This window comes from Panthera onca, chromosome A2 (assembly GCF_046562875.1).
Source record: "Panthera onca isolate mPanOnc1 chromosome A2, mPanOnc1 haplotype 2, whole genome shotgun sequence".
In the NCBI taxonomy this organism is placed as follows: domain Eukaryota; kingdom Metazoa; phylum Chordata; class Mammalia; order Carnivora; family Felidae; genus Panthera; species Panthera onca.
This window is the reverse complement of record NC_138340.1, coordinates 48626694-48642547: the sequence shown is the minus strand read 5'-3', so window position 1 is coordinate 48642547 and position 15854 is coordinate 48626694.

Here is a 15854-nt window from a genome sequence, read left to right as displayed (position 1 = left end):
TCAGAAAAAAATACATGGAGAGATAGCCAGTGTATAAAAAGTTGCCTGGTAAAATCAAACGCAGTTAACAATCCAGCTATTTTTCCAGAGAAATTCAAAATTGTGTGATATGTCTGCTACAGTAGAGCACTCCTGGCTCAATTATAACTGAAAGAATTCTTTAGGGACTCTATGAAATCAAAGAATTGAATTAAAAGAAGTTAAAACAACTTGAGAGGGTCAATGGAAATGTTCTACATCTTGACTGTGATAGTGGTTACATAGGTACATATATCTGTTGAAAGAAATGATTCATATATTTAAATGTGTGCATTTTCTCCATACAAAAATACCTTGAAAAGTTTAGTAATCATTTTAAAAGAGTAACTTTACAGTGGAAAAACGTTTTCAACACCACCTCAACCAGGTGGTCCAGGTTAACATCAATAGTGGCAAGCCATGTGGATAGTATATACCCTTGAATTGATGTAATAAAACTAGCACTTAACATCTGTGGTCTTCCTCCCCAAAATCCATAGTCCAATTCTAATAGTGAGAAAAACATAAGAAAAATCTCAATGGAAAGACAGTCTACAAAACACCTGAGCAATATTTTTCAAAATGTGTCAATGTCATCAAAAACAAGGACAGCCTGAGGAACTGTCACAATTAAGAAGACCCTAAGGAGACATGATGACTAAATATAATAAAGAATCTTTGATGAGATCTTGTAACAATAACAACAAAAAGACATTAGATGAAAACTAAGAAAAATTTAATTAAGCACAGACTTTAGTTAATAATATGCTAATGCTGGTCATTAGTTGTGATAAATTATATAAGATGCTAATAATAGGGGAAACTAGGTTTGGTGTATATCAGAACTCTGTACTATCACTGAACTCTTCTCCTAAAACAGAAGTTTACCAAAATCATTTTTAATAAAATGCATGTATATAAAATATATGGGAGTTCATATATATCAATGAGGGAGGCTGTGTTAGGTGATCATATAATTTACTCCCCAAATCTAGACTTTTTTTTCTTGGAGTAGAAAGGGATGCTAATTAACAATTATATGAAGACAAGAGACATAAACTAAGATGTTATGGTCACCCTAAGTACAAAGTTATATTAAATATTCAAGTTCTTGTTTCTGTTTCATGCTTCCCATGTTTCAATCCATTCTCTACCACTTACTGGTTGGGTAACTTTAACCTCATTGAGCATCATTTGCAAATTGGGAAAAAGAGTAATATTTATGTTGTAAAATTTGGGAGAATTGAATGAGATGATCAAATTAAGGACCTTATTTAATAAATTCCTAGCACATGATCAATACTCAATAAATGGAAAATAATATTTCTGCATATACACACATCAGTGAATTTTGCCAAAACATGACTACCCAATTATACCAAATCCTCTACACTAATATATCCTCTTGTTTTTCAGCCTAACCCACTGGTGGTCATATAAATACTTCTTAACAGTTAGCTCAGATGTCATCTAACAACTCCTAGTTCCCACCCAAGATGTGTTAAAGAGACTGAAGGATGATCCACAAAAGATGATTAACATGATAACATTAAAAATAACAATAAATGATATTGACAATAAGATTCTTTTTCTGTAGATAGGTCTGTTAGTCTCAAGGCCCCAGGACGCAAATGCAGAAACAGAGCATGCACAAAGCTGACATATATTTTCTTAGATACAAGAATCAGTCCATAAATAGGTCTTAGACTAAAGCAGAGTCAATCTGCATCATTTGGGGAAGAGAGGTAGAGCTTTTACTTCTGGATTCATGACCCAGAGATGCCAATGGTCTTTTCCACAACATGAAAAGACATTTCCTGAGGATAAAGTCAACTTAGAAGTAAGCAAAACTAAGAGGCAGAGAGGAGATAGAGTTCTGGTGTCATGGCTGAACTCCTGAGTACAGCTGTACCTGAATGCATCCCCCTGCAAGTGTTTTTTCCTACTTAAGCTGGTTTGAATTGTTTTATGTCACCTAAAACTGAAGAAGCCACAAACAATACAGTGAATTTCCCATTTCATTCTGCGCTTGCCTCCACTGCAATAGCTATCATACTGTGCATGATTTCCTGAATTGTTTCTTTTCTCCCTGGTCTAGAATCTCTGACAACAACTCAAGTCCAGAGAATCTTCATCCAGTTAGAATCCCACCCTCTTGGTTGTTGACTTGGAAAGGTTGGTTGAATAAATAAATTTTGCAATTCTTACACAGGTGAGTTGAACTATTTGTCCTCCATCATTAGAATTCACAAAACATAGGTGAATAGAAGGACAAAGTGACTGGTTTGATTCTGGACATTTTCCTCCTCCATTATCGTCTCTATTTCAGTCTGTTATGAGGTAATTTTCCTCTGATGCCTTGCTTGTCCTTGAGGAAAAGGCTTGCAAGACAACTAACAAACTCACTTTTTATTTGTTCATTATTCCTGTGTTAAACTTCAAGGAGCTTTCTACCCCTTGCTGTTATACTGTTGGTCTTTCATTTCTACACCTGTGGTCTCTGTATCTGCAATTCCTTGCCCACATTTGCTCCTGGAAATATTCACTATATATGGAGCAGACCTCTTTCAATTTTAAGTGATGGAAATCTAATACAAACTAAACAAAGCAAAAAGAGGTAATTTTGTTGAGTCATATTGTGGGATGACCAAAGGGAAACACTAGCTTCAGATATGGCTGGATCCAGGTACTTAAAAAAGTCTTGAGGCTGTTTGTCTTTCAGGGTTTGTTTGCCTTTGTCTTTCTTTGCTTGTTGGCCTTATTATCTCCTGTTGTGGCCAGGATCCTTGCATTGGCAGACAAGACATTCACAGTTCCAACCACCTTACAGAATCACTAAAGATCAAAATCCACAAGTGATAGAGACAGATCTCTGTGCCAATGGCCATTATATAAATACAAAAAACAATCATATAAGTAATAATGTTGGGCAAAACTGAGTCATGCTTTTCACCAAGAAATAATCAGCCAGCCACTGTGGTTAAAAAGACTCAACAGAACCATGTGAGTAACAGAAAACAATTCCACACTGGAAATAATAGTAGCTCACTAAATACAAAGAGGAGGGTGCGGGGAGAGAGAAGGAGGAGGAGGAGGAGGAGGAGGAGGAGGAGGAGGAGGAGGAGGAGAAAGAGGAGGAAGAGGGGGAGGGGAGGGAGGTAGAGGGGGAGGAGGAGGAGAAGAAACCAACACATAACTCCTTTTTATTATAATTATGGGAAGCTGATTTACAGAGCTTCTTGTCTTTGGTTAGTAGAGGAATAGACCCAAGACAGAAGAATATTGTAGTCCATTCCTCAAGACAGCCCTTTCTTCATGACTTTTTCCATTTCCCTCTCTAAAACACATCCAGGCATCAAAAAACAAGCTTAAAGAAATCCCATCAACATCACCATGCTCTAAAGTTTCACTGCCTTGCCAAGTGGGCCACATAAACCAGTTAGTGGTAACTGAATTCTATTAAATTATAATACTAAAAATTTTTGTTGACTTACCATACCCACCAAGCATAAGTCAACTCACAGGCAACCCACTTTATCTCTTAACATGAAGACCTGACTCCCATACCTGCCTCACTTGTTACTGCTCCAATTATTTTCCTTATAATTTCTAAAATATCTCATTGTACAACTTAAAATCTTGGAACAAATGTCCATACACAATAACTAACATATGGTAACATATCTTCAGTTAGGTCTCTCAATTCTGATCTAGATTATTTAGATAGATCACTGGTTCACAACCATAGGTGATATCGCCCCCAAGTGGATGTTTGGCATTGTCTGGAGACATTTTCAATCGTCATGATAGAGAGATCTCTCCTTGTATCTAGTTGGGTGAGGCTACTAGGGATGTTGCTAAATATCCTATAATGCACAGGAAAACAAAAAAATAAAAAATGATTCAGCCTAAAGTTTAAATAGTGCTGAGGTTGAGAAATCCTGATCTGGATTAAAACCTCATGGGGTTTTGGGCAAAATATTTTTATATTTTTTATCACATTCAATATCCATAATATATTCAAACAGATGGATAAAGAATTTCCATCTTCTTTATAATTCTTTTCTTTTATTCTTCCACTTTTTTTCTTTTTCAAGGCATCTTGTCCTAGTGTGACATTGCAATGGGTTCTCAGATGTCTAATAGAAAAGTGAATTAAAAAACACAATGCACTAAAACTCAAGAAACCATGGTCCTAATTCTAATTGTCTTTTATTAGAGTTATGACTTGGGAAAATCATATAATCCCTTAGAAACTAATTTTCCACCTTTTAGTATAAAATATTATATTAGATCATTGATTTAAAACAACTTTTTCATCTAATAAATAAGACCACAATGTAAAGAGAAATTCAAAGAAATGCTACAGTGGAAGAAAACTGAGGAACCAAGAACCCTACTAACTTAGCTCACCTCCTTCCTCCACAATGGTACCAGAATGTGGATTCTTCTAAATTCATTTTACTAACCACTGAATTCAATTACCTCTATTTTCCTTTTCAGCACTAATGTTTAATGACTAAAGCAAAATCTATCTGTCCTACGCCCCATTTTTATAACTCTTTGCTCTCTATCAGGGATTAAAGTTTGACCTAACAAAATAACCCAATCTATCCTTTTAGACTCCATCATACAGGAACATTTCTGAGGTAAACACAGAGAGGGTTCTTTGGAAATTACTGTAATACTTATAATCTCAAGCATAATGCCAATTTAGTGCAGGTGACATTTTAGATGAGGGTACCATTTTACTTCTGTCAAACTATGTGAAAAGATAGATTTTCCAAGACTTGCCTAAAAAGGACAGCTCCAAAATGCCAAGTCACAGAGCAAACCATGTTCCAGAGACAAAGACAAGTGATGGAGGCTCACTCCCTAGAGCATTCACTTGATATAGGGGGGTAAAAGTATTACAAACAAAAAAATACTTATGAATTAAAAAAATAAAAAAGAAACAATACAAAACAACATTTTCTTTGTTAACCAGAGGATTCTCCTAACAATGTTTTAAACTAAAATTTGCAAAGAAGATTTTGGAGTGCCAGAAAATGAGCAGGGATACAAAACAAGAAGAACTTACTAAGAATTTGTCTATCTCCTCTGGTTCACCTAATTTGTTGGTGTATAACTGTTCTTGGTAATTTTTATAGTCCTTTGTATTTGTGTGGTATCAGTTGTTATGTCTCCTCTTTCATTTCAAATTTTATTTGAATCTTCTTTCTTTTTTCTCTATAAGTCTAGGTAAGGGTTTGTGTATTTTGTTTTCTTTTCAAAATACAAGCTATTAATTTCTTTGATCTTTTCTACTATCTTTTAGTCTCTTCTTCATTTACTTCTTCTATGATCTTTGTTATTTCTTTTCTTCTATTAACTTTGAATATAGTTTGTTCTTCTTTCTCTAGTTCCTTGAGGTGTAAAGTTTGGTTGTTTAGTTGAGATCTATCTTTTCCTTATTGTAGGTGTTTATCACTATGTAAACCCTCTTCTTAGAACTGTGTACTATAAGTTTTAATATGTTGCATTTTGCTGTGTGCCATATGTTTTGGTATAGTGTAATTTTATTTGTCTGAAGATTTTTTTTTAATTTCTCTTTTGCGTCTTCCTTGGCCTACTGGTTGTTCAGTAGCATGCTTAATATTTGTGAATTTTTAAGCTCCAAATATTTGTGAATTTTCCAGTTTTCTCCTTATAATTGATTTCTAGTTTATACTACTGTGGTCAGAAAAGGTGCTTGATATGATTTCAAACTTGTTAATGTTTTCTGAAGAAGACACACAGATGTTCAACAGCCACATGAAAATGTACTCAACACCACTGATCATCAGGAAAATGCAAATCAAAACCACAAGACATTACCTTGCACATTAGAATGGTTATATCAAAAAGACAAGAGAGAAATGTTAGAGAGGAAGTGTAGAAAAACCCTTATGCATTGTTGGTGGGAACGTAAATTAATGCAGCTGCTATTGAATGTATGAAGATTCCTCAGAAAAATTAAAAATAGAACTACCATATGATCCAGCAATTCTACTTCTGCGTATATACACAAAGGACATGAAAACAGGATCTTGAAGAAATATCAGAACTCTCATGTTCAATATACCATCATTCATAATAGCCAAGACATGAAAACAGCCTAAGTGTCCCTCCAAAGATGAATGGATAAAGAAGATGTGGGGTGGATATATATAAATATTATTACACCATGAAAAAGAAGGACATCCTGCAATTGTGACAGCATGGATAGATCTTAAGGGCATAATGCTAAATGAAATAAGACAGACACAGAAAGACAAATGCTGTATGATCTCATTTCTATGTGGAACCTAGCAAACAAATAATGTATAGAAACAGAAACTAGAATGGTGGTTACCAGGGGCAAGAGAGCAGGGGAAAAGGGAAGATCATAACGAGAGTACAAACTTCCACTTTTAAAATGAAAATGTTCTGGGGATCTAATGGACAGCATGGTGATTATAGTTAATAAAATTATTTAATATACTTGAATGTTACTAAGACAGTATATCTTAAATGTTCTCACCAAAAATAAGAAATAGTAGTTATGTGATATGAGGGGAGTGTTAGTTAACACTATGGTGGTAATCATTTTGTAATATATAAATGTAACAAATCAACACTGTATACCTTAAGTGTTACACAATTATATCTCAATAAAACTGGGAAAATTTTTTTTAATTCCTGCTCTTTCCTTCCCTTCTTTTCTGTTAGTGTTAAATATTTTGGTTTTTCTCTTTTCATTACAAAACAAAATTTCCCAAGTGACTAATGTAGAATATTAACTTCAAAAAGTGTTAATTTTTTCTTTTTTATTTAAGAAAGTAAATGACCAAATACATCCTCTCGTGGGTATTCTCCATTCCCATTGCCAAATAAATTTTCCAAGAAGTCCTGCAGCAAAATTAACTTTTTATATTATTGCCCTAAGATATTTCACAACTGATCTCTTCCCCAACGTTCTCTTTTATATTTTTCAAGTAATAGCTATTAAAACCTATGAAGCTAGTGGAACAAATTCTGGAAAATGTTGACCTTTGACTTATCTTCCTTCCCTTCTCTTCAAAATTCTTTGCAATCTGTTTTATGGCCCTTAACATACTACACTTGTAAAAGCACTTTTACAAGAATCTTCAATGGTTCTGAATTCCTGATTTCAATGTTGTCTTTTAAGTCTTCATCATAATTGGGTTTTCTGCAATGTATATAAAACTATCCATCACCTACTAGTTGACTCTCTGTATCCCTTGACTTTCAAAGAATTATTATTATCTTCTGATTCTCCTCCTTCTAAATGGCTTTTTCATCCTCAACTCTTTATATCATCTTATAAACAAGTTTCCAGTAAGACTCCACCTTGAGGTCAATTATTTCTTTTTTCAATTTCCTTTTTCAGGTGATCTCATTCACTATATTAATTCAGTTAACAATTGGATATGAGTAAGTCTTAAATCAGTATCTCCAACCCAGACTCCAGTCATGAGTCTGAGAATTAAATCTCAGTAATTCCCAAATACTAGTCCAGAGTTTACAAACTCTTTGTGGATAGGAATTTTGTGTTTCATCCCCACCCCACCCCCCTTTTTTTTTTTTAAACTAAGCACTTATTAGAGTACCTTTATTCATCATTACACAATACATCTTGGTTGAATGGAAACTTTGAACTAAATAAACCACATGGCTTAGTAATACATATAAAAATTTGAACTCAGTTAAACATGCCATTAGTTAAATCACTTAATTTCTTTGGCTGTCAGTTTCATTTGAAAATTGGAGAAGGTGGTCTAGATAATTGCTATGGTTCCTATTAACATTACTTTTCCGTTTCTAAATTCTCTATTATCTCTCTTTAAAAATGAGATCTTATTTTAAAAAAAAACCATTTAAGATAAGTATTAAATAAGCAATTATGTTATTTCAGTTGCATTCATTTAACAAACTTTTCTGAGTGCCAAGTATATGTCAGGCACTGGATCATTAAAAAATACCAGGTATGAGCAGAAAGACAATTCTAAAGAATGTGACTTACATTTCCTTTTAAAGTCTTATATTCTCTTATATATGTGTTTAAAAAAATATGTTCCACAAAATCATAATTGAAACTAAAAGCAGCTTGGAAAATGACCTAAAAAAACTAATACATTCATTGTTAAGGGAACCACTAAAGAAATGTGTAATGGTAAAATACTTTCATAGTCTTGAAACATAATAAAATTGACCTAGTTGCACAGGTTTAAAAAATTGTATTATGTTAACTATCAAATAATTACTCCATTTTGTGTTTAGTAAAAATTTCAAAAATATTAAGGAAAATCAGGGAAAAAATAACATTGGCCAAATATTGACCAGGAGTACTGGAAGGCCAAATAATGGTATCTACTCATTATCAGAGTTAGAAGAGGTTATGAATGGGGCATACAGCATACTGAAGTTCATAAGTAAAAAGCCATCTGCCAAAGCATTGGATGCTATCCTGCTCAGTTTTTAACAACTACATATATGATTCAGAAATCTCTGGAGATTGAGGAAGATTTAAATCTAACCCTCCTCATACTGGAGTGAAGAACATTTAAAGGAATTGTAACTAATGTAGACTAACAATTAGTGATAAGGGTTCTTATGTCTTTAACACTTGCTCTAAATTATACAGTAAAACATTACATAAAAAAACTGGAGGAAAAACTGACATAAAAATAAATGGCATGGAGGCCTATTTCTAATAGGTAATGCCTTATATTATTAGTTTTTGCACTTCATAGAAAATACGGATGAATGTATGTTAGCCCCTTTTGGATGACTCTTTTTGCATTCAGGGTCCAGTCCTCATTCATCCTGATATTCCCAATATTTAACTGAGTATGTGTCCACAAGAAGGTGCTTGAATTCAACTAAGCTAAGAGAAAAAAGGAATTATATAATATATGAGTGATTGATATTACTATACAAAAACATGTATAAATTCAGCAGAAGCCCTTTTAACTGGCTTCTACTTAACTAACCTATTGGATTAACTAAGAATTCCAATTTGCAAAAGTCATAATTTATGTTCATCACCCAAGCACTGCTCCCAGCTACGAAATTATGGTCTAATATTCTCTCATTTCTGCTACCACTAGATAAGCTGCATGCTTACCAAGAATAATTTGTATTTTTTCCCAAATCTGTTTTTTTCCAGGTGTACTTTTTATTACTTCTTTTATTATCTATACAACTAATGGAATATGAACATGGGAAGAGTTCTTTAGAAAACTATACTTAATGGTTTCAAAATACTCAAAGCAAGTTGTAAAGAAAAATAAAAAGCCTTGAATCATATACAGAAAAACACAAATGTACAAGATTGGGAAGGAGAACATAACATCTATGAGGATTCTCATCTTGGATTGTTTTGCCAATATGTCTGAGTTCTCATTTTACTTACAGACAACCTGGAAATTAAAGACAGTGTATTGTGGATATAGTTTATAAAAGATAAGAAACACAGCCCTTCAATCAGCGAATCCATGTTAAAAAAGCAAAACAAGGAGCATCTGCATGGCTCAGTTGGTTAAGTGTCAGCCTCTTGGTTTCGGTGCAGGTCATGATTTCACAGTTCGTGGGTGTGAGCCCTGAAATTGGGCTCTGCACTGACACCATGGGACCTACTTGGGATTCTCTCTCCCTCTCTCTATGCTCCTCCCCTGCTCTCTCACTCTCTCTCTCTCAAAATAAATAAATAAACTTTTTTAAAAAAGCAAAAGAAAACAAAGAACAAGCAACAACCAAAATGTCACCCTAGTTTAAAATATTGGAAAATTAATGATTGTTAAATAGTGCCTCTATGTTAAGTAGAAGGCTTCTATCCAAACAAAGCACAATGTATGATACATGACGTCTATTTTTAAAACAGTTCCCCAGTACCTCTCCTTACTGGTTAAGTCAATTTCTTTCTTTGTATCCACTCTATTATGAAGGCTTGGCCATGAAGCTTTTACCTCAGGTAAAAATAGGGCATGTTCAGCTCAGAATAACACATTCACTGTGTATTTTCAAGTCCTCAATGTTCATTTGTCTTTTTTTTCCCCATGGAGGAAACTTATCTTCATACTTTGATTATGTCAACAACAACAGAATCTCAAAATTCCTATGGATCTTGTACCTAACAAGATAGAAGCCAGGACTGAAGATGTATTTATATATATAGTGTCTTTTACTTAGCAGCCTCACTGTCACTTATAGATAATCTTTTCAAAATTATTTTTCGCAAGAGAAGTACCTAGAAAATTCTTTCCACTCTGGATGCCTGCTTTTTAAATCATGTAGCAATGCCTCTTGGTAAACACCCTGAAAGTTTTCCCTGTGAAGAGGAATTGCTAGTGGTTAGTTGTAGCTGAGGAGAGAGAATGGCTTGTGATGTCTAAGAAGAGAATAAACATGATAGTGTAGGGTCTGCAGGCAATGGGAGAGGGATCTGGTATTCCTCTGTGGAAGAGCTCAGAACTGGGAGCCAAGCTCTCCATGAAGCTAGGACCACCTTGATGAGGGAACAGGTAGGCTTGGGATGGTTGTCTTGACATGAAGAGTTTAAGCCAAGGCCTGGATGACAAGCATTTCTGAGATCCAGAGGACGTGAAGAAACTGTGAGAACCAAAATAGAGCCAAGTTACTGAGGAAAGGGAACCATGGTGTTCTGAATGACCATAAGTTATATACCCTCATCAAGGTACTTAAGCAGTAGGTAGAGAAAGATGTGAATCCATGGCTCAGAGTGTAGTTAAGATGAGTTATGAATCATCTAGAATTTATGTGAACCCAGAAAGAGAAGAGCATGCAAAACAGAGGCCTCTTCTCCAAATCCATGGGCACAGACAGGTATCTCTCTGTGCCTACAGTAGACTTATACCAGGAAGAGGAATCATGGAACATCCTTTGAAATGGGATCAACAACCTTGATAGTAAGTGTGAACTATGGCTTGAGTGAATATTCATCTCATAAAGAATGATCGTCCCTTAGGAACTTTAAAAGTTTTTCTGAAGTTCACTTATAGAGAAGGAAACCATATGGTTTATTGTTTCCACATTTAAGTGGGAACGTACACATTTTTTAACATAAACACATATACATACAAACATATATACACATAAACCTAAGAACAGAAAATGAAAGTATCTCAGAAGAAACCATGTTGATCGCTCTTCAGAGAAAGCAATATTTATTTCATTGATTCTAATGAAAAGTGACATGAATGAAAGTGTATAGTTTTCATCTTTGTTATACTTATTAAAATGATTCATGGGAAGTTTTGGAAAAAAGAAACTCTTTAGTGTATACCCTCAAAATGTTTTTAGACAGTCATAAGAATTCATGTACCAGAGTTAATTATTCTGATATATGTAAATATCAGTAGCCTAAAAACATATGGCAGCCCTAGAGCTGTGGAGAATTATTTTATGTATGAGATTAATTGTGGTCTTGTTTTCTCATTTTTTAAAACTCATGGCTGATGAATCAGACCAATGGATTTAATAAGAATAACACCATATCACAGGGAGGCATTTTATTGAAAAGTTATGTTTTTGATGAAATGTATAACATGTTGTTAATGAATCAGTCTGTCTTCACAAGAACACTAAAATACATTTTAAAGAACCAAATGTTTAGCAAGACAATAGCTCTATCATCATTGCACAAAACAACCAATTTGACTTTTTTTCTTCCCAAATATTATTTTTTCTTGATTATCTGAAAGCAATAATGGCAAATTTTATTCTAGTGTCATAGAACTTCAATGCTGAAGTTCTCAACGTTGCTTTCTTTTTTTTCCCTAAAATTTCCCATTGTTTCCCAAAAAGAATCTCTCATACAATACTGTCAGAGAAATGCTACAGTGAATTTGAAACCAATTCAGAAACTACAGATATGCTCTTATGTTATTTTTTTAAGTGTATTTATTTTGACAGAGAGAGAGCACAAGAAAGGGAGAAACAGAAAGAGAGGGGGAGAGAGAGAGAATCTAAAACAGGCTCAGCCCTGTCATTGCAGAGCCCGATGTGAGGCTCAAACTCACGAACCGTCAGATGATGACCTGAGGTCAAATCAAGAGTCAGATGCTCAACCAACTGAACCACCCAGGCATCCCAATATATGCTCTTTTTTTAAAAAAGAATATTTTATTTATGATCACTTTCTCTTCATAGTCTTTAATAGTGCTTGGCTATTTTCTAGAAGACAGGGAACCTTGAGTCAGTTCTACTCTATCAGCCATAAGTGAGAATTCCATATTAATTCCAGAAAAATCCAAAGGGAGTAAAGTTCTTCTAACAAAGTTAATTTTGCTAGAAGACATTGTTCTTTCACTCTTTAACATTCTCATCAATCTTTCTAGACAACAGTAGACACAATATTCTTTAGATGAAGTTTGAGTTTCTTCCCAAACACATTTTATTCCCTGATCTAAAGAGAAATAAAGGTTTACTTTTTCACTAATACCACATGTCTCAGGTAGTCATGGTTTCCCACGAGGTCACTAGAATAGCACAAAAGTGTAGCAGGTTGTATTGACTTGCTTCTCATTAAAGCTGTTAAATCCAATCATAATTTTCTTTTTCCCCCCAGAAGTTACGCATTCACTTTCTACCATGTACTGGTAATTCATCCTTGAATAAAATAGAAACCATTCTGGTTCTCATGTAACTTACATTCAAATAGAGGAGAGGAACAAAAAGAAGTATACAATAAATAAATATAGTTTCTCATTTTAATATATCTTTGATGAAAATGAGGTACTGAGGCAGATATACCTGAAGGTGCGATGGGGAAACCTAATTTAGATGAGGTGGACAGAGAAGGCATCTCTAAATAAGTGACATGTCAGGCAGGGCCTGAATGTGAAAAGAGATTAATTCCAAAACAGGAAGAGAGAGAGGAAAAAAAATAAAAGAAGGAAGGAAGGAAGGAAGGAAGGAAGGAAGGAAGGAAGGAAGGAAAATGTGAGAAAACAATGTATCTGCAATGCGGTAAGCAAGGTAGAAAGTGACACCAGAGAAGTTGGAATGTTGGTCAGTAGCCAAGACATGATAGTCATGAGAAGGGCTTTCTGTCACTGCAAAAGTGTAAGTGTGGTTCATTTTCAAAATATCAAATGTCCAAGAGGGCAAAAAGTAATGAGTTCTTGGTGATGATTTACAAATTTCTATGACAGCATTCTAAACTATTAGAATCCTTACCATCATAAGAGTGAAAACATATGGTATCTGTCTTTCTCTGTATGGCTTATTTCACTTAGCATCACACTCTCCAGTTCCATCCACGTTGCTACAAGAGAACAAACTGAGGGTTGATGGGGGGTGGGAGGGAGAGGAGGGTAGGTGATGGGTATTGAGGAGGGCACCTTCTGGGATGAGCACTGGGTGTTGTATGGAAACCAATTTGACAATAAATTGCATATATTGAAAAAATAAATAAATAAATAAAACATTGTTTTAACAATAAAAAAAAACAAAATAAAATAAAATAAAACAAACAAACACAAAAAAGACTCCTTACCATCATAAAACACTGTCTGGCTTTGGTGCCATCCTTACCATCATCTTCTAGTAATGCAAAGATGCTAATAGTACAAGCACTGTAGAGTATCTATTTTTTCCAGTCAATGGTAGTTTTATCCAAATAGGAATAAGGATGTTCTCAGGTGCAAGAGTTTGGGCACATACCATTCAACAGATTTACTTTGGGACACACACACACGGTCTACCTCCAAGATCTACTTACCATTCTCCTAAGTGTGGTCCATAATAGCCACAGGCCATTGGTTTTAACAACTGTTACACCCCTGTAGTTAGAATGACTGTTTCCATAATTCTTCTCCTCCTCTGTTACAATCTCTGAGTCCATGGCCCAATCTCCCACACCATTTAGGGTAAACTATCAAATCTATTTTACACTTTATTAATGATTTTTACTTTTTAAATGTTTCCACATCTCACTTTTCTGAAGCAGGAATTATTAAATTAAATTATTTCTAAGAACACTCAGAAGTAATTGTGTTAATCAGAAAGTTTTAAGTGGAATTCATTTCTGAGAAATACATTTAATTCTGGTATGGGGCAAATCATGACAATTCCATAGACTTCTGCAAAATTTGGCATTTTATAAAATAAATGAGAAGTTTCAAGCTGTTTCTGAGAAAAATAAAACAACACCCAATAACTTCAAGAACTATAAAATCTTGCAATTAATAAAAGTTTAACCATCCAAGGTTTTTATTATTTTTATTCTATTACCACTATAAATAATTATAAAATATAATGTGCTTTGAAAGACCTTTGTATTCATTAATTATATTTACAGTTAATAATATTTCACTAACTTTTTGTTGTTGTTGTTAGGTCAGATTACAGCATAGTAAAAGGGTGAGTGAGGTAACTCAAACTTCTAATAATGGAGACATTTAGTTTTTGGAGACATTCTCTCCTTCAAGTAAATTGCTTAATTTATTCTGCAACATACTATAAACTTTTTCAAACTCTTCGATAGAGTGACTTCAGCCAAGCTGATTTTATTTCAGATATACAGTGAAAAAAATATTCTTGAAATTACAATTAGTAATAAATTAAATAAAAACAGAGCAAATAGCATGCTGATCCCCAGCAAGCATGACTATCCTTTGCATACATTTTTTTTTTGTCCCACAGTCTACAGGTATGTCTGAGGAAGGTTCCAAATAAATTATGTCATGGATTCTTGTTATTCCAAAAACTGTAAGGAGGAATTATTTGTGTCAAGAACAAAACAAAATAAAATAAAACTGACAACATTAGATCCAAAGGTTGAAACTGGCAACACTCTCTTTGAGTATGGGTCCCAACAGGAAGTCAATGCGTACTGCATGCTAGGCTTGAGTATAAGCAATTATCTTCTTGGCTAGAATCAGGATGGGCAGAGATCCAGGTATCATGGCTACATGACACTGAGAATAGAGTGACAGTTGGTGGTTGAACCAAGCAAAACTGATCTTTGATTCTTCATTCTGCCATGTACCAGGGGATGAGCTAAAAATTTAAGAAATTCCCTTTCATTTGTTAAAAGGAGTAGCCAAGTCTCTGTGGGTGGTTCTCAATCAGAAACTGGAAAACTCACTATTCACCAGAAATGCACAACCATTCTAATTATTTTATAAGATGAAGTCACATAGACAATATCATTGAACTTCTGCCCGGAGTGATCAAAAGAAAATGACAATTTGGGTCAAAGAATATAAATGCGAGTGTATTTGAGACAGAGATCTCAGTTACTTAGTGATAAACTTCAAAAAGTTTCTCTTCTGGCAAGAAAGGTGCCTAGAAGCATATGTTTGTGTTTCTTCTGAAGTTGTCTTAGTTCTAAGCGGGTTGTAGTGCCCCTTTACTAGCTAAATACCCTAAAAATTCTTCTCTCTGAAAAGGATTTGCTGGTAGTCATTTATACCTTACAGTAAAATAAAGTCATTGTATCTTTTCAGCCAAGGGAACACATGCTTGTATTGAAAATGCATTTAAGAATTTGTCTCCCAATTCTTACTGAAAGAAACCACAGAGAATGGAAACGAGGAAATGGAATATAAAAAGGAAATGAAAAGAAAAAAAAAAAGAATAGGGTGGGAGGGGAGGAGAAAGAGAATTCAGAGAAATAAAAACAAAAATTTAAGCATAAAGTAAGCAATGAGTGTGATGCTATTAACTTTCATATCCTAATGCCATTTAGCTTCGCAACCACAGTTAGCATCTCAGATGCATTCTGAGACATGATAAGAGATTTCCTTACCCTGAATTTCCTTGTAGCCATGGGACCCCTCACCATCAAC